Here is a 20,670-nt window from a genome sequence, read left to right on the forward strand (position 1 = left end):
CGCCGAGGTCCACAGAGTTGCAAACAAACTCCGTAGAACTCCGCTCTACTACGCGACCCGCCTCCACCCCCCTATTAAAAGTTATTAAACACTAATGAAAAATAAATGTAAAACCACTTACCTGTACTGCAGCGTCCCCGGGCTGCCCTCCTCCTCTTCCTCGCCGTCTCGCTAATCCTTGAGAAAACTGCGCATGCGCATTTCCTCTCTCACATATATTTCAGGTTTTTTATAGCGCTACTCATACCAGTGCAGGGTGTCAGAGCACTTTACTTCACACACATATTATACAGAGACAATGAATTTTGCATGTGTAAATTAGTCTATAAGAACTGTTACATAAGACAATCAGGGTTACAAGGAGTAGGAATCACATGTCATCCATACTAGTAAGCAGTATATTTTAACAATGTTCGGTATGGAGAAGCACAAACTCTGGTTTTAAAATGTACCACAGTGGTTGGGGTTGGCTTTACTAACAAGAATATATTTCTAACCAAACAAAGACTTTTTAGCAACATTAAGGTAATGAAAGACTGGGGGAGACAAATAACATTCTAAACTATACCATGCAATTTGCATGCAGCTCTTTAATAACAGTTTATAGGTCACTGTGCTATATTGGGATTGTAACTTTTGAACTGCAAGTAACAGAAGGATCTCTGTGACAAAAGCAGAACCTACTGAGCTATCCACTTAAAATACAGTTCTTTGATCTGTGTGGTACACTTTCTTTGGCGCAGAGACATTAACCCTCTTCACTACTTTGGAACTAGTCAAAACTCCCACTAGACAAAACCCCGATCTCTCTCCAGCAGGAACATTAATTATTGGAGATATTGTGACATTTTTACTGCTGCCTGAAAACTGCTGGACACATAGATCTCTGCAGCAGGTGCTTTTAAACCAATGTTATTTCTAAACACAGCGCCCGGTCCAGCTCAGCACAAGGTGCACTTACTGCACCAGTCACACTGCCCTAAGGCTGGCCCTGGTTACCTTTGTGCATCAGGCAGCTTCTAAGGGTGGGATGTTGCTTCAGTTTTGCCCCGATTTAAATAGGGTTTTATGCGGGGAAATCATGGAGGCCTCAGAAGTATCCCCAGCATAAATCCTAACTACTAATATTCCAATGAACCATGGCAACCCACTGGTGGAGAGTTAAGGTAATAAGGCAAGCATTGGCAAAGATAATAGGTTCAAGTTTAATGTGCTACGGTATGCATTAATAGCACAGTAGAGTGAGACATACAGGAGGGAGACAGCAGAAGCAGACAGACGGCTACAGCTGTAAAGTAGTCCCTCCTGTAGTTCAATGTAAGGATTGGAGTAGAGGCAGTAGGATACACCCGCACAGCAACAGCAATGGCTGACAAATGACTACTCCCCAAAGATGAGCTAAGACATGATTGACAAAGTCTCAAGCCAATATCTGACATTTGAGAGGTCATGAGTGATGTCATCAGTGATGTCATTTAACATGTCATGAGTGACGTAAAATGTGAGGTCATAAGAAGTGCATGATGTGGGGCGCAAGTTATACTAAGCTCAGTAAATTATAAATTGTGAATGTCAGTGTTTTTTTGTTCCAAATATTAGTTTTTACCTCAATTCAACACCTACCTATAATGTCACTTCAGCCCTTGATTTTTCAGTGTATTTCTGTGTTTTTAACTTAAGCAAAGCTCTTATTACAACATTTAACTAAAATGTCTCTTTAAACGTAATTTTTTTTCAGTGAATTTCTGGGATATTTTGTATCTTATTAAGCCAACGGCCCTGCTGCACAAGGCTGGCCTTCAGCTGTGCACACTGGGGAGTTGGATGCAGGGCCTTGTCTTTGGTCTGGCCTTTCACCGAATCCCAATGGGGGTACCCAATGTGCATGGCCGCATGCTATGCATACTGTGGAGTTTGTGACAGGGCCTGGCTTATAGCTAACCCATTTGCCCAAACCCAGCGGACGCCCAATCCATGTTTTCAACTGGGTTTTCTCCTATGGTACCCAACATGCAAGCTTCCGCCTCAAGCTTGCATGGTACAGCAGTATCATGGGGGTGAAACTTGAACAATGGCTCCACAGTGAGGACTGCAGTACCAAACAGGAGGGTCACTCTGAGTCCCATGGGAGTACCGTGCACCTGTGACACGTGCCAAGGGTTCAGGGTGTCCCTCCCCTGCCACAACATACATCACATTTAAAAAAACTTTTTTAGGACACTGGGACCAAGTCCCAGACTACCCTAATGGCAGCTACAAAACTGTATTCTCTGTTGCAGCCAGCTAATCAGATCACTCACCAGGGCACTGGTAATGGTACAGTGGTACCGAAATGAGAGACGTGAGAAGAAAAGCCTTCATCCAATCAAAAGGCCCTATTTTTTTTTTAATGTACAGTACTGTGGGACTCCCAGGAGACCTACCTATTTTTCATATGGGAAGCAGATCCACACACACAGAGGATATTTACACAGATATCCAGCCAGACAAGCTCATCCTCTTACTTGTGACACAATTTTTACCACACATTCAAGGCGGATGTCCAGGCTTTACAACCCGTATTGGGGTTTCTTTACCCAGGCACTGTCCCACATTTTCACATCTCTATCACTCCCCCACACTGTGAGATGTTGGGTTCCTGGACTCTTTCCATCCCATCATGGGATAACTATTGACTTGATGGCGGCCTCCCAACCCTCTTTCCAGCTCTGTAATGGACAGAGACATCAGCACTGCCCCCTTACCCACCCCTCCATGATGAGTACATTGGGCCCACCCTTTCTGGGTGTTCCCGAGCCTGGCCTCCTCCCTACGAGGTGCTTTGTTACATGAGCCAGCCCTGCTCCACCATGACGAGGCTAGTGGTGTTACAGTTGTACCAACACTTTTTACTGGTGCACCGGGCATAACCAGCCACGTTTTCAGATAGCAACTACCTACTGGGGCAGCTCCCTTGTATTATAATTTGTAATAATTTTTATGTACACATATCCTGGTTCCAACAACCCGAACGGGATTGTAATGTATATTCTCCATATTGGTCACTCTTCCAACAAGGCACTTACGCACCTCTGACTGTGCTGATGACCCCACTCTGGAACCACCTGCATACAATTAAGGGCTTTACAGCGTTTAAGCTTCTGAGTGGATGTGATAGTCTGAGTGGGTCTGTGAATGGCTGCATGAATCTGTAAGTGGATATGAGTGGGTGCAGGAGTCTCTGAGTGTGTCTGTGAGTGGGTCAGTGAGTCTCTCAGTGGATCTGTGAGTGGTGCATGAGTGGATCTGTGAGTGGGTGCACGAGTGCCTGAGTGGGTCTGTGAGTGGATGTGTGAGTGTCTGACTAGGTCTGTGTCTGCATCAGTCTCTCAGTGGGTGAGTGAGTGGGTGCATGAGTATCTCAGTGGGTCTGTGAGTGGGTGTATTGAGTGGGTCTGTGAATGGATGCATGAGTGTTAGAAATGGGATTTCTGGTTGGCTAAGGCTTGCGCCAAAGCCAGGCAGAAACCACCACTCTAGTCAGGGCAAGGAAGTTACAACCCAAAGATAACCCCTGCTCACCCCCTTGGTAGCAGTCAGGCTTATCCCGGAGGCAATGTGTAAAGCGTTTGCGCACGCACACAGCAACAACATCCCAAGCACACCACAAAAAGAACTCCACACAAGGTTATATATAACAATAGCCTTTGTATTATAATAAAACACATTAGATAGTAATCACACAATATACACTGTGCCAATTGGCACTGGCCAATATTGACAGGGGATTATATACATATGACAGGGCCACATGGACCACTGTCAGAATCATCGCTTGGAACAAATAGTAATAGTAAGATTTTTTATAGACGTAGAACACAACCAGTAATTACTGGCACAATAATGGCCTCAGCATTATCACAGTAGCATTAGGTATAAGACATATCCTCAATTACATTATGTAATTACCAGCATAACACAGGGTGCCCCACGCGGGGGCACAACACATGAAAAACTGTCCCCAGGCCAACTGTCCCTTCACAGGGCTCCAACGCCCTATATCCAACAGTGTCAGGGCTAGCTGCCAAAGCATTTAAGCAAAGCGCGCAGGGGCACAACCTAAACGTTGCAGCTGCCCACTAAGTGCTGGGCAGCTGTGACAATGAGCCTGGGCACCAGCGTGCCCCCTGAGCTCCACTCTGGGGCTCTTCAACAAAACCTGCCCCCCTCGTTGCAGCTGTCCGCTAACTGAGGTCCAGCTGGGAAGTAACCAATTAGCAACAAAAAGTGCCCCAATCAGGTAAGGCACTCCCGGTGCCTCTTGAGCCCCCTTTACGATGCGCGAGGGCGCACTGGTCCCCAGAGAGGACACTGCCTCTAACTGTGGCCCTCACTTATCTGGGCCAATACCAGAAGGACGCTGTCCCGTATAATGCCCCCACTGCACTTGGGCTCCAATGGGGGACCGCTTTCCTAAAATGCCCCCGCTGTACTCAAGATCGTGGCGAGGGCGCTCCTCGAATCTTGCTTTTGCACCCGCCCGCTCACAGCCCCCCCACTGGCTCTTCACCTGCTCCCGGCCTCACATAAGCAAAGCGCGGCTGGGAGCGTTTTACCTGGGGAGTTACTCGCAAAGATGCTTCTTCCTGGGTAGGCGTCTGGCGAGACCGGAGCCCTTCTCTTCCGGTACGGTCTCCGTGGAACCGGGACTTCTGGACTCTGCAGGGCTCTCAACACACGCGGGAGCCCTGCTCAGGAATCCGCCGCCTCCCTCTTTCTTCCGTCTGATTCCTGCCTCTCTCCTGGTGTGCGGCAGCCCCTGCATCCACGTCTCACTCCCTTGGTGCATCGGAGTGCAGGGTAGGCTCCCGTCGGCTTCGTCCTTCGGCACAGGAGCGCGGGGTAGGCTCCTGTCCACTTCCTGCTTTAAGCCCCGCCCAGGTCTCCACTGAGGTTGCCTGACTTTCTGATTCAGCCCGGGCTGCGGCTGTGATTTTTCCTTGCGGGAAATACGGGGTAGGCTCCTGTTAATTAAGTAAGTTACCAGCGGCAGCAAAATAACGTGGGGTGGGCTCCCACGATGCACGCAATACGGGGTGGTACCCGTTCTGTTTCACGGTCTTGTGAGGGAATCCCCAACCGGGATTCCCTCGGGCAAAGGGCAGCTCCTCTCTGCAGGTCACACCTGCTCCTTCTCTGCTGCCCAAAGCCAAGCGCTCTCAAGGAATCAAAATACAGCGCTCACAGGGCGCTAGAGGCAAAAGTCCAGGATCAACCAGACGAGCGCTTTTCCAAATAAAAAGGCAAAGCTCAGGGAAAGTCTTGGGATGAAGGAGGGGGCAAAGGCTTTGGCCCAGGCAGGCCAGCTCACAGGGCCCTCCAGCAGGGAGGCAGTCCCTAGTGGCGGTTCCTCCTGGTGCCCAGCAGCAGGCCCCCCTCAAGTCATGAGCAACAGAGAACATTTTCATGGGGTCACAGCCCCTTCTTTTATACACATTTTTCCTTTGTTCCCCCAGCACAGGGCTGGGGAAAAACCAGATGCAACTGGTTTGGGGGAGCTTTGGAGCACTTTGTTGTGCTCAGCTCCTCTCTCCATTGTCAGGTGGGGGCTAGGTGCTCAGACACACCACAGGGGGCAGAGCCAGCATTGTGGAGGGAAGACACAGTCCTATTCAGGTCCCAGGTGCAACTCCTCTCTCCCCTCTGCATGCTGATCTCTCTATTCACCACTGGGCTGACTCACACTGGCTCCTGGAATTCCCCACACCATCTAGCACCTGTCAATCACAAGCCAGACATGCACTCCACATCAGGCAGGCAGACACACAGCACACAGAAATGCCAACTAAAGTGGCACTTCTCCTATAGGTATAATAAATCTGCGCACATCATTGCGCAGCATTTATTCTTACGAGTACGCACATACTAAACTTGAACCTGCACTCCTCTCACATCAGGAATTACCAGAGACACACATATCCCCCATGCATTCCCATGGGAGGGCAGGCCAGTCTCACTAAATGTGACACAGAGCGCACGCACTTTACACTGGGACACAGTGCTAAAGTGCTAAGGGGTCTAAAACCACTAACACTACATAGGGAAAAGGCTAGGATAATTGCAAAAAGTTTAGGGGTGAACCTGCCAAAAGGGCCAAGTCCAACACAGAGTATCTGAGTGGGTCTGTGAATAGTTGTATGAGTCTCTTAGTGGGTCTGTGAGTGGGTGCAAGAGTGTCTCAGTGTGCCTGTGAATGGATGAGTGAGAATATGAGTGGATCTCTGAGGGTGTGCAGGAGTCTCAGTGATTCTGAGAGTGGGTGCGTGAGTCTCCGAGTGGATCTGTGAATGGGTGCATAGGTGCCTGAGTGGATCTGTGGGTGGATGTGCAAGTGTCTGTGTGGTTCTCCGAGTGGGTGCATGAGTGCTTGACAGGGTATGTGAGTCTCTGCATGAACCTCTCAGTGGGTCTGTGACTGGGTGCATGAGTCTTTGAGTCTCTGTGAGTGGGTGTATGAGTGTCTCAGTGGGTCTATGAGTGGATGCATAAGTGTCTGAGTGGGTTTGTGTGTGGGTGTATAAGTGTCTGCCTATATCTGTGAGTCTCTGCATGAGGTACTCAGTGGGTGAGTGAGTGAGCCCACAAGTGTCTGATGGGTCTGTGAATGGATGCATGAGTGTCTGAGTGGGTGTGAATGGGTGTATGTGTCTATGAGTAGATCTGTAAATATGTGAGTATCTGAGTGGGTCTGCCAGTGTCTGCATATGTCTCTGAGTGGGTGCGTGAGTGGGAGCATGAGTGGGAGCATGAGTGGGAGCATGAGTGGGAGCATGAGTGGGAGCATGAGTGGGAGCATGAGTGGGAGCATGAGTGGGAGCATGAGTGGGAGCATGAGTGGGAGCATGAGTGGGTGCATGAGTGGGTGCATGAGTGCCTGAATGGGTCTGTGAGTGGATGTGTGAGTGTATGTTGGTCTCTGACTGAGTGCATGGGTGTCTGACAGGGTCTGTAACTGTCTGCATGAGCCTCTCAGTGGGTGAGTGAGTGGTTGCACGAGTATCTGAATGGGTGCATAAGTCTCTGAGTGGGTCTGTGAGTGGGGGTGCAAGTCTGTGAATGGGTCTGTAAATGGGTTTGTGAGTGTCTCAATGAGCTTGTGAATGTGAGCATGAGTGTCTGAGTGGGTCTGTGAGTGGGTACATCTCTGAGTGGGTCTGTGAGTGGGTGCATGAGTGTCTGAATGGGTCTCTGAGTGGGTGCTTGAGAATATGAGTGAGTCTGTGAATAGGTGTGGGAATGTCTGAGTAGGTCTGTGAATGGGTGCATGAGTGCCTGAGTGGGTCTGTGCATGGATGCAAAAGTGTGTGGGTCTTTGAGTGGGTGCAAGAGTATCTGACAGGGTATGTGAGTGTCTGCCTGAGCATCTCAGTGGGTGAGTGAGTAGATGCATGAGTGTCTTAGTGAGCTCTGTACGTGGGTGCATTAGTGTCTGAGTTGGTCTGTGAGTTGGTGTGAGAGTCTATGAGTTAGTCTAAGAATGTGTGCACAAGTGTCTGATTGGGCCTGTGAGTAGGTGTGTGAGTGCCTGAATGGGCCTGTGAGTGGGTGCATGAGTGTCCGAGTCGGTATGTGTGTGGATGCATGAGTGTCTGAGTGGGGCTGTGAGTGGTTGCATGATTGCCTGTGTAAGTCCCTGAGTTGGTACATGAGTCTCTGAGTGGGTGCATGAGTGTATGGCAGGGTCTGTGAGTGTCTGCATGAGCCTATCAGTGGATGAGTGGATTTTTGCATGAGTGTCTGAGTGGGTCTGTAAGTAGGTATGTGAGAACATGAGTAGATATGTGAGCGGGTATGATAGTGTCTGAGTGGGTGCATGAGTGTCTGAGTGGGTCTGTGCATGGGTACATAAGTATCTGAGTGGGTATATGAGTGTATGACTAGGTCTGTGAGTCTCTGTATAAGCCTCTCAGTGGGTGAGTTAGTAGATGCATGAGTGTCTGAGGGGGTCTGTGAATGGATGTGTGTGTCTGAGTGGGTCTCAGTGGGTATGTGAGTCTCTGACTAGGTCTGTGAGTAGGTGTGTGATAATATGAGTAGGTGTGGGAGTGTCTGAATGGGTCCATCAGTGGCTGCATAAATCTCTGAGTGGATGTATGAGTGGGTGCATGATTACCTGAATGGGTCTGTGAATGGATGTGCGAGTGTGTGTGGGTCTCTGACTGGGTGCATGAGTGTTCAACAGGGTCTGTGAATATCTGCAAGAGCCTCTCAGTGGGTGAGTGAGTGGGTGCATGAGTATCTGAGTGGGTCTGTAAGTAGGTACATGAGTCTCTGAATAGGTCTGTGAGTAGGAGTGTAAGTCTCTGAGTAGGTCTGTGAATGGATGTGCGAGTGTTTCAATGGGTCTGTGACTGTGAGCATGAATGTTTGAGTGGATCTCTGAGTATGTGCATCTTTGAGTGGGTCTGTGAATGGGTGCATGAGAATATGAGTGGGTCTGTGAGTGAGTGTATGAGTGTCCGACAGGGTCTGTGAGTGTCTGCATGAGACTCTTGGTAGATAAGTGAGTGGGTGCATGAGAATCTGAGTGGGTCTGCAGGTGGGTGTGTGAGTGTCTGAGTAAGTCTGTGAGTAGATGTGCGAGTCTCTGAGTGGGTCTGTGGATGGATGCATGAGTGTCAGGGAGTCTGTGAATGGGTGTGTGGGCATGTGAGTGGGTGCAGGAGTCTCTCAGTGGGTCTGTAAGTGGGTGTGAGAGTGTCTGAGTGGGTCTGTGAGTGGGTGTGTGAGAATATGAGTGGGTCTGTGAGTGGGTGAATGAGAATGTGAGTGGGTCATACGTATTTATATGAATGTCTGAATGGGTCTGTGACTGGGTATTTGACCCTCTGAAATGAAATGAAAATAGGAGTTCTAAAGCACAACAATTACGCAGAGGTATCTCAGCGTTAAGCCATAATGTAAAACCAGAACTATTATAGAAGGTACTGGGACTATTTGCTAAAAAGCCAAGGGGAATATTCTCAAGACAGGCGATAAAATTATCGCCGTTTTAGGGGCAGAAAACTGCCGCTAAAACGGCGATAATGGGCTTGATAATATACTCTATAGAATTCCAATTGAAGCCCATGTTAGATGTCCTTCACATCTAACCTGGGCTTCAATTGGAATTCCATAGAGCATATTATCAAGCCCATTATCGCCGTTTTAACGGCAGTTTTCTGCCACTAAAACGGTGATAATTTTATCGCCTGTCTTGATAATATGCCCCCAAGTTTTTAGATTTTTTCCTGAATTCCAATAGATTTGCCTTGAATTGTAGTTTTGTCGGGTGTGAGTTCCACAACCTGGATGTACAGGATACAAATCCCCTCCCACCCCAGTTAGCTTTCTTAAATCAGGGGGTTAAAAGATTTGCAGAATTGGGTGAGTGCAGAGAGCATGCTGGGGGTAACGTTGAAAACGCTGTATCAGATAGTCTGGCCCAATGCCTTGTTGGGCCCTGAAGGCACTATATAGTGCTTTAAACTGAATTTGTTTGCCTATAGGGAATCAATGAGGTTGAATCAAAGCTTGAGAAGCAGATTTGTGTTTTGAGATGCCTAGCAATAGCTGAGTTGCTGCATTTTGCAGCATCTGTAGCTTCTGGAGAAAGCGCTTCTGAATATTGATGAAGAGCGCATTGCAATAATCCACCTTAGAAGAGATAAGGGTCATAACTACCATCTTTTGAAGGCTAAGTAGAACATAAGGCAACACTTTCCTAAGAATTCTCAGAATATAAAAACACGAGGAGGTGATGTGGGTTATCTGTCCTTTGAACGATAGCTTGTTATCGATAAGTACACACACATTTTTTGCTCTACTGCTTGGGGTAGGTAGAGTGCCTAGTTCTTGAGGCCACCAGCTGGGGGACCAAAAAGAGGGGTTGTTGCCGAACAGCAAGACCTCAGTCTTTGAGGAGTTCAACTTCAAACAGTTGCTGCTCATCCACTTCCCGATGTGGAGCATGAGGTCATGAAACAGAACTGCGGTGGCTTCCGGATTACCGGTTACAGACATGACAATCTGTATCTCGTCCGCATATTAGACCAGCAAAAAAACAAAAGATTTAATCAGTGCTGCAAGTGGAGTGACATAGAGGTTAAATAGTGTGGGGCCTAATAATTAGCCCTGAGGCACCCCACAAGGCAGTGAGAAGGCTGGTGAGGTGAAGTAGCCAAATGAAACTGTTTGACTCGAGTCAGCTAAAAAGAAAGCAATAAACTTGAGTGCATTGTCTTTGATCCCAATTGACTCAAGTTGGTCCATTAAGAGAGCATGTCAACAGATCTAAAAGGATCAGGGCCGCATTTCCACCATTATCTATCATCTGTCTGATTTACTCCGTAGCGGAGCTCAGATCTAGCTCAGTGCTATGATGACTACGAAATCCAAACGGTGTTGAATCAAGACTCTTATTGTTGTCTATGAATGTTGTCAAATCCTAGATGATGATTTTTTCAACCAGTTTAGCAGGTAGTGGTAATTTTGTGATTGGCCGGTAATTATTAGGGTCACCGGTATCTAAGTTGTTTTTTTCATTAGTGGGAGAATTTACCATATCTTCCAATCTTTTGGAAAATAACCTTCTTCAAACAGGTTGTTAAAAAAAGTCATGAGGTGTGTGGCTATCACTTCGGAAACCAGATGAATAATTCTGGCTGGACATGGGTCCTGTGGTGAACCTGATTGAATTTGGGTTAATAGTTTCAGCGTTTGATCCATTGTCAGTGGCCCAAAATGAGGGAGAGTGCTAGCATTATGACTACATTTAGACAATCTACTGTTTCGGTCTTCAGGTTGCTTAGCATTTAAGAAAGAGTCATACACTGACTTAACTTTGCTTTGAAAATGGAGCTCTAGCTTGTTGCAGAATTGTTGATTGGTATTGGGTTTTTTGTTTCAGGAAATTTCGATTATTTTAACTGTTCAAAAAATAATTACTTAGAGGAATTCATTGCTCCTTCTATTTTTGCTTCACTATAGCTCTGAGTCGGTCTGTGAGTCCATGCATTAGAGTGCGAGTGAGGGTGGAATTAATATTTTTTTTTTTCAGCAAGGTTTTGCGACTGTGCCGCAATGCTACAAAGGGGGTGCGCTGAGCGTCATGATGGGTCCAAGACTCCAATCACATAACAAAAATGCTCTCTAACATTTTAATATTCATAAGGGGTCCCTGAAACACCTTTATAATACACCCATGGGGTCAGGGTACCCCTACCCTGACCCCTTCCTTCTATCCTTTATTTCCATCCCCCAGGAACTTGTCCCACTGTATAAAATGGCAGCCACAACTTTCTACATAGTTTGCGACCCGCCAATCACAGCACTGATCCTGGTGCGTGGGTTTGCAAAGCTCCGCATAGGCATCAAGAAGGATCAGCGCCCCTATATATACATATTTGGATTTCTTTTAATAACTCTAAAACTACTGAACTGATTTATGCCAAATAACAAAAAGCACTCTTTCTAGACCAAGAGCTAGCTTTCTGCCAACTTTTGTGCAATTCCATCCAGAGTTCAGACTGTAGTAGTGTTCAAAATCCCTATGGAAATTAACATGGGAAACACACTTTTAGTGAGCCCCTCCCTTTTTCTCGGCTCCCGCTTGATGGATCACCCCGAGAGTTTCCATGCACAACAAGACCCAACTTGACATTGTGAAGTTCCGTCAAACAGCGCCAAAGATATAGGCAAGGCAAAAAATGCTTTTCCTATGGAAACTAGGTCCTAACTATAACTACATATTGATTTTCAAAACTTAACATATGGCTAGTTTTTCCCTATAAAAGTCATTGTGTATATACATCCATACACATGCAATGGCAGTGAAAATAAGTGTGGCACAATAACACGTTATTTAAAGGAACTGTACTATTAAACACACATTCGTGAATTTATTACATTACATTGCAAAGAACAAACTCCAGTTTAGTACCACAGAAAAGCAAAAAAGACATGAACAAAACGGTGTTTATTTGGCTCACCGGTTGCATGTTACAATGAAGTTGTACCAGTGGCAGTCCGTAATGTACAGTAGGGGAGTGGCGGGCATATACACATATGAACATTATCCTCTACATACAAACACATACCCAGCGCATACACATGCACACACCCATCACAGCATGCACACACAAACACACAAATACACAAACATCCATACATACACGCATGCATGAACCCAACATTAAAACAAAATCTACTGAGCCAAAGCAGGGATCTCGGGTGGTGGCAGGGAAGCCTCTATTGTTTCCCAGAGGCTTCAGAAGGAAGATACCACTGCCTCCTTTCATTGGCTGACCTTGTTAAAAGTCACCCAATGAAAGGAGAATCTTCCTTACGTTCACACAGAGTGGGATGGGGTCAGTGAGAGCTGCTGACCCCACCATACTCTATGACAAGCGTCACTGATAGAAACTTGGCCCTGCACACTTCAGGGCTTAAGAAGAAGACTCTCAGAAGACTTTGCAAGACTGTGAAATCTTCAGAATGACAAATGTAGGTTCAAGCAGCCAGGAGTCTGTGCATTTAGCGCGTGTTTAGCATCTGACTGCCTGACCAAACCATCAAGAGTGTCTGTCAGGCTAACCTTTGCTCAGCCTGGAAGGCGCTCTTCCTGCATCAGAAAAATGTGGAGCAGTGGGACGCAGCTGAGTTGCACAGGGACACAGGAGTTGCAAGCTTTTTCAATATGATTTTACCCCACTGCTCAAACCTAACCCTTTGCATCCACGCAATGTTAAACTTTATTTTTAAAACAAATACCAATGAAAGAATTCCATGGAATAAACCAGATATGCAGATGCACAGTGATAATTTGCTATATATTACCATTGTTGAGTGTGATGAGAGGCATCATGACCCACTCAAGGGATCCTCCTCTGGATGAGTCACAACCACAGGCCAGTATCTGCACAAACCTCAAAGAGACCATGTAATTATTGATCAGTGTGCAATACAAATACCCAGACACATATCACATTTGTATTTTCTTTCTAAATTAAATTAACATTTTTTTCTGCTTACTGTTCCATCTGTTATTTAGTTAATTTTGCAAGTGATAATGTTCAAAGGGATCATTGGTTCTTCTCCATGCTGAAACATCTCTGTCTGTTTGGGTGAACATTTGGCCTCGTGCTATCTGAGCTTAGACCTGTTGTTCAACTTACTGATGCCTGTCCAAGAAACTCACATCCATATTCAGAGATGGCACTATTCAGATAGTGCCCTGGGTGGGAACAAATTTGGTGCCCTTACCTACTGAAGGGGAATAAAATTAGACAGCAAGGTGGTCCTTTTTATGTTCATAGGTCAGTCCCTGACTGATTACTTCATAATAGTGACTGGCCTCTGAACAATAACATCTGCACAACTCCCCCAATTAAAGTCAACCTTTACTAAGATAGTGCCCTGGCTCAGGGAAATTGTGCCCCTTCCTCCTTCAGCAGCTACAGCAGGGGTGGAGTTCTTGATCGGCCTCTTCTGTCTACAACTGGCTCATAACATGAATTGGAAAAATTTGGGGGTGAAAGGTTGGATGGGTGAGTGAAAGGAAGAATGGATGAGTGAGTGAAAGGCGGGATGGATGGATGGGTAGATTGATGGATTAACTAGGGAGGATGGATGGATGGTTGGATGAAAGAGTGTATGGATAAATAAGTGGAAGAATGCATTTATGAATGAAAGGAAGGGTGGATGGATGGATGAATGGGTGGATGGATGGATGGGTAGATGGATGGGCGGATGAATGAAAGGGTGGATGGATGATTACAGAAAGAACGGCTGAGTGATTGAAAGTATGGATGGGTGAGTGAAAGTATGGGTGGCTGGGTGGATGATGAATTGATGGATGGGGTGAAAGAGTATATGGATGGACAGGGTGAAAGGGCGGATAGATGGATAAGCAAAAGGATGGGTGAATGAGTGAAATGATGGATGCTGGGGACTTGGGACCCCAATTGAAGCAGCTACAGCAGGGGTGGAGTTCTTGATGGGTCTATGTGAGTGAGTGAGTGAGTCAGTCAGTCAGTCAGTCAATGACTGTGTGAGTGAGTGAAAGGGTGAATGGATGGGTTAGTGAAAGGATGGTGTAAAAATGGATGAGTGAAAGAATGGATGCATGAGTGAAATGAAGGGTGGATGAATGAATGAATGGATGAGTGAAAGGGAGGTTGGATGGGTGGATGAGTGAAAGATTGAATGGAGGAGTGAATGGGAGGATGGCTGGGTTGGTGGATGGAAGGGTGGGTTGATGGATGATGAGAGAAAGGATGAATGGATTGCTGAGTGAGTGAAAGGATGGATGGATGAGTGAAAGGAAGAATGAATGGATGGAAAGGATTTATGTCTGGCTGGAGTGAAAGTGAGTATGGATGGATGAGTGAAAGAAAGGATGGATGAATGAGTGAGTGAGTGAAAGAATGGATGGATGAGAGAATGAATGGATGGATGGATGAATGAGTAAAATGGAGGGAGGATCAATGGATGGATGAAAGGGTGGATGGATGAGTAAAAGAGAAGGTGTATGGATAGATGAAAAAGTGGATGGATGAATCGATGAAGTGGTGGAGGGATGAGTGAAATGGAGGGTGAATGGATGGGCTGATGAGTGAAAGCATAGATGAGTGAGTGAAAGGATGGATGGATGAGTGAAAGGGTAAATGGATGGATGGATGAGTGTAATGGTAAATGGCAGAAGCGGCCCGTGGTGGGAGTGCTGCCGGACAATGACGTGGGGCGGTGGAGGGTCAGGGTGGGGGGTAGTAAACTGCGGAATACGGCCGCATAGAGGTAAGTACACAAACAAATAAAACAAATTTCTTTACGCGCGCTGCATCGCCAAATGCTATGCAGCGAGTGCAACGAAATTCATTTTATTTATTTGTTTGTGTACTTACCTCTGTGTGGCTGCATTCCGCAGTTTACTACCCCCCACCTTGCCCCTCCCCCACCCGTCAGCACCCGGCAGCACTCCCACCACGAGCCGCTACTGGTAAATGGATAGATGGATGAGTGGATGGGTGGGCGGAAGAGTGGATGGGTGAGTGGAAGGATGGTTGGCGGAGTGAAAGGGTGGATGGATGGATGGATGGATGGATGGGTGGATGAGTGAAAGGTAGGATGGATAGACAGATGGATACCTGGATATGTTTGATGCCTTGAGACCCTCACGGGTGAGTAGCGTGCTTTAAACCCCCTAATTGATTAATTGATTGGTTTGTAGATGATACCTAGGTCTGGATATGAATGGGCAGATGGACGGAATGGTGCAAGAATTAATAGATGAAAGAATGTAAAGGTGAAATGGTGGATGAATGGATAGATGTTTGCATGGAAGAGACAAGAGAGCTCTTCTGGGGAGGATTGTGGTGACTTACTTTGTTTGCCAGGTGCCATAAGAGCTTTTGTTCGAAGTGAGGGTATTTTAATTTTCTGGCTACTCCCTTGCCCTGGGCAGAAAAAGGGGGGCCTTTTTTATTCAACTCCTGACTGATAACATTACAGCAATAACTGGTCTCTGAACACAAACATCTCTGCACCTCCCCCAATACACCAAACACACTCACAGCTTAGATCTGTCATACTGGTGCTACGTTATTTGTTGGGGGTGGTTTTTGTGTGTGTTTGTTGTGAAGGACAAGGAAAAGGGCTGATGGGATGTTAAACTGGGACACTGTGGCACGTTAACAAATGATTAAAGACGCTCTGTGCGCCTCTCTGAAGATGGGCGCCCGGGTCTGGGCCCTGCTCGCCCATGCAAACACCCGGCCCTGCCTCCAACTCACCCGTTACACTCACGACTTAGCTCCGCAACATTGGTGCCAAGTTGTTTGGGAGGGAGGGTGTAATAATGAGCGGCGGCAATGCAGTTTGCGGTGAGAGCGGGATATGAGGGCAAGGAAAGGGGTGACAGTGTTAAAAACTGCACACGATGTACGTTTGCCAATGATTAAAAGAAGTACTGCACTTTAAACTGAATCATTTGTGACACTTTCTCTCACCTTGCTGAAGATTGGCGCCCTGGGCGTGGGTCCAGCTGTCCATGCCAAAAGCCGTCTCTAGCCAATTTGCATTTATTAAACGCTCAGTGCTGTGTCTGCACCTTCTTGACAGTATCGAATTCCATCCACCCAACCCCTGCTTCCAACACACAATAACGCTATTAGGGAAGGGCCGTCTGCACACCAGAGTGCAGTTTGGTCGAAGTGGCGCGATGACATAATCACTTGATCAGCAAGTTTATATCACGCATATTCACCAAGGTGGTGCTGCCACAAATCACACAAGCCTTCTAAAGCCCAACTTTACGTAAAGACACTTGTGGAAGCCCTTCTTTTAATCAGCCTGGACGGTTCCATGTTGCCACGGAAACCAAAGGGCTCAGGCCCGGGTGGGAGGCCAGTCTAATCTGGATTTTTTAATTTCATTTGGAGCGGTTTTATTATCTGCTGCAATACAGCGCTTCGTTACAGTGCGGTGCCCTTAATTTATCTGGCGCCTGCGGGCAGCGCGGCCTGGATTCCGCCGGGGCGGCTCTTCGGTGGCCGGCTGCACAAGGCGCGTGCGGCCCAGCTCGTGCGCCGGGCCTCTCGCATGATGTGCGCACGCTGATGTGACACCGTGTAATACAAAGCGAGCTGCCCCCGGGGGCCCGTACCGATATACACACTGAATGAACACTTTCTTCCCTCGGCCCCGCCCGCGCGCTCCGTGGGGTTTGTGCTTGTAGATCTGACCTACATCTGACGGATTTCCCTTCAGCGCCTGCGAGTCTCGATGCAGTGAGAGGCCGGGTGATCTCAGGCGGGCCGCGCTGGGAGGACGGCCCATACATATCTCAGGCCTCGGTGCACTGAGAGGTGCCCGGCTGAGCGGCCACAGCACTGGGCTGGGCGCAGGAGGGAGGTCACTGAGGCCTCTCTCATCGCCCTTATTAAAAGGTGAGTACACTTCACTGGTCTACACTAATTGCGTTCATTAGAGGGATTATGCGAAACCCGCTCATGCTGAATTACAGACCTCATCCGCTTCACTTGAGTCTCTTTCATTCCTGACCTGAAGCAGTGTCGGTGAACTCCCACTCCGTCCCACACGATTGGCCCATTGCTCTTCAAATAAGCCTCATTGCGTCATGACTGGCCTCGTGCACTTCCAATGAATCTCATTCATCCCCATTTCACTGGCCTCCCGCTGCGTTTGACTCTCAGCTGTGCACACGCCACTGCATCTCAATAATTCCTATCCTTAAAGGGTTAACTGGAGACTCTCGCATTTCCAGATCACCTAGCCCCTGCACTCCAGCGCAGCCTCTTTTATTTCAGCACCAATAGCCTCGTGCACACGCATTCAGCCCGTCTTACATCATCAACCTCTTACAAGTACATATATGCCAACAGACACGATGCTGACGGGAGACTCCACATTTTTTTGAAGGAAAAAATGGCTTCATCGTTCATCCTGGTGTGAATTGATCCCAGATATTTCGACAAATCGCTGATTCAATGTCGGTACGGAGATGGCCAGAGAGAGGTTGTGATACCATGGGGGGGCCTTTACCCCGAGGGACAGTTCATCACCTGGAAGGAAGCCATAGAGTCTTTTTTTTGAGGGGGGGTGGGGGGGGTGGTACGGAACAATGTTCACAATATATTACAATTTCGACTACCACCGTACACTTTGTCCGACCTTTCCCGAGGCACCGACTCAATGCAACACCCAAGTGATGCTGCTGGGGATGGCACAAGGCCGCAGACTATCCCACGTTCATGTGCAGGTAAAGTGGGAAAACATCTTGGGAGACCCCCTGTCATCAAAGGAAGGGGCTAAAATTCACGAGGGAGTGAGGACGGCTAGTTCCAATGCACGCTTCAAATTCCTGCACTATAACTTTATACATCAAACATATCTGATCCCGTAGACTTTGCATTCTATATATCCCGTTCGATCTGACTGCTGTCTACGCTATAGGGCCCGACAGCGGACTTTATCCATATGGCATGGTCATGGCCCTCTATTGTATTTTAAAGCAGGCTCAAACGAGGAGAATTTATGCACAAAGGTTTATTCCTTAAGGAAAGATCCTATCCACCAGCAAGTCACTTCAACAGCTCCACTCCAACTGTCCTTTACGAGAATCTTCACCTCCCAACCTTCCAACCCTCAAGATACCACATAACCAGCACTTGTCATACATAGCAACAATAGAATAAAGAACCCAGATATGTCATCCCTTACAACCACAGTAGAAATAGAAGATACCACACATCTCCCTTCCTTATAAACAACAAAACATATGACAAAAAAAACTGAAATAAAGTGGCATGACATATAAAAAAAAAATACATATATATGTACAAAGTTAAATATAATCTTTCAGATAACTAGGATATGATGCAACTCTCGATGAACGTCGGACCATCACCGCAGGAGTACATGGATTCCTACTTAAAGAATCCTTCTTTTCTTTTTTCTCCACAGTCTCCTTCAATTTACCATGGGCAACCTTCAAGAGTACCACTCTGTTCAAATTCCATACACGATGATCTTGAGTCTTTACAGCATTCCTAAAAACCTTAATAACAGTCATTGGATCAAAATACTTAAGATTTGTATTACCAATCTGACCAGGTTTTTTTACACCCACCAGATCACCAACCTTTACCTTTAATGCCTTGACACATTTCCTACTGTCAAACGTACTTTTCCTTTCATCAGCTTTACAATCCTCTCTTTTTTTGAGATCCTCTTCATCACACACATTCTCTTTACCCCTACTCACACCATACTCATTAACCCAACTTGGATCCAAAAGAGTGTTGGGGATTTTCCTTCGAAACAAAAAGAATGGAGTTTTCCCTGTAGTGGAATGAGGAGTTCTTCTATATTCCTCAACTTTCTTAAGAACCTCACCCCTCCAATCCAAAGAAAGAGACTTTGCGAGAGTAATTGTCTCCTTTAAAACTCTATTAAATCTCTCCACCATCCCATTGGCCTCTGGATGGTAGAGAGAACATTTCCTATGCACAATCCCACAAGAACTCAAAAATTCCTCCATTTCTTTAGATACAAATTGTACCCCATTATCAGACAGCATGGATTTAGGGAAACCCTCTCTACCAAACAACTTCTTCAAACATTTGATGACATTCGCCGAATCAATATGAGACAAGAAAAATACCTCCGGCCAGCGAGAGTACATATCAATTACAACTAAAAGATAAATCTGAGAACCAGTTATATTAATAGGTCCCAGAATATCCAGCGCAATCTCATCCCAATGAGCCTTGGGCCAAGACCTCACAATCATTGGTTGTACCCTTGGTACCTTGGATTTGTCACTCAAATTACACAAAACACATTCACGAATTTCTCTTTCAAAAAATTTGTCCATACCTGGCCACCAATAAGATGACCACAATCTCTCTTTGGTTTTAGTAATCCAAGGATGACTAACATGACCAAGATCCACTAATTCCTTCCTAATTTTGTCAGGAGGAATAAGTTTCGAACCTCTAAATAAGATACCTCCATCAACCGCAAGTTCATTCCTCACATACCAAAAAGGTCTCGTCATATCAGACCCACACTTCGCACTTAACCAATTACCTTGTATCAGCTTCATAACCTCATTGAGTGTACCATCCTGTGCTACTTCCTCCGACCATTTCTCCTCTGAAATGTGATGCGGTTCCACCGTGCAGACACATTCATCACCTTCTTCAACCTCATCACAATCACTACAATTCTCTGGCACTAACCTTGAAAACACATCCGCAACCATATTATCCGCACCAGGAATATACCTGACAGAAAAAGAATACTCCTGAAGCCCAATCACCCATTTGGTAATCCTGCTTGATATCAAATCCAAACCCTTTTCCTCAAATATTTCCACCAACGGCTTATGATCCGTCCTTACTTCAAAATTGATCCCCCACAAAAATGTCTTCAACTTCTTCACAGCCCAAAAAATCGCCAAAGACTCCCGCTCAACAACCGAATACCGTGTTTCAGGTTCCCTCAAAGCACGTGAAAGAAACATAACAGTTTTCACACCTTCTGAACCCACCTGTTGCAACACCGCACCAAGCCCCTTTAAACTTGCATCAGTCGTCAAGATAGTTTTCAACCTGGTATCAAAACTTTGTAAAAATGGTGCACTCGCCAATTTCTCCCTAATACTCACAAATTCTCTTTGACAGTCACTTGACCAAACAAAGTTAGCACCCTTCTTAAGTAATGATCTAATTTCAGATGTGAGCTCAGAAAACCCTTTAATAAATTTTGCATAATATTCAATCATGCCAAGAAAACTCATAAGTTCATCTTTAGAAGTAGGTGGTGATAACTTGTGAATAGAGCTAACCAATTCTTCCTTTGGTCTAACACCCTTCCCAGAGATGTTATGACCAAGGTAATTCAATGAATCTGACCTAAATTTACATTTTTCAATTTTAATAGACAAATTACCACCACTCAACTTTGTCAACACAGCTTTAAGACGAGCGTCATGTTGCTTCGTATCATCACCAAATACAAGTATGTCGTCTTGATAAACGCATACACCATTCACACCCTTAAGTAAACTTTCCATCACCCTTTGGAAAACCGAAGATGCCGAAACAAGACCAAAAGGCATCCTGATAA

At 46.3% G+C, this 20,670-nt stretch overlaps 1 long non-coding RNA gene across 1 annotated transcript in view; it reads right to left on the bottom strand.

The window, feature by feature from the left end:
- LOC146799189 (uncharacterized) overlaps positions 1-17,155 on the bottom strand; it is a 30,928-nt gene extending 13,773 nt beyond the window's left edge. Inside the window, exons 1-2 of the long non-coding RNA XR_014969244.1 lie at positions 17,080-17,155; positions 12,856-12,934 (exon numbers count right to left, since the gene is read on the bottom strand). This is a non-coding gene — a long non-coding RNA (uncharacterized LOC146799189). The remainder of the gene's footprint in view (positions 1-12,855; positions 12,935-17,079) is intronic.
- Between the last annotated feature and the right edge of the window lie 3,515 nt (positions 17,156-20,670).

Source organism: Triturus cristatus, chromosome 9 (genome assembly GCF_964204655.1).
Source record: "Triturus cristatus chromosome 9, aTriCri1.1, whole genome shotgun sequence".
In the NCBI taxonomy this organism is placed as follows: Eukaryota; Metazoa; Chordata; class Amphibia; order Caudata; family Salamandridae; genus Triturus; species Triturus cristatus.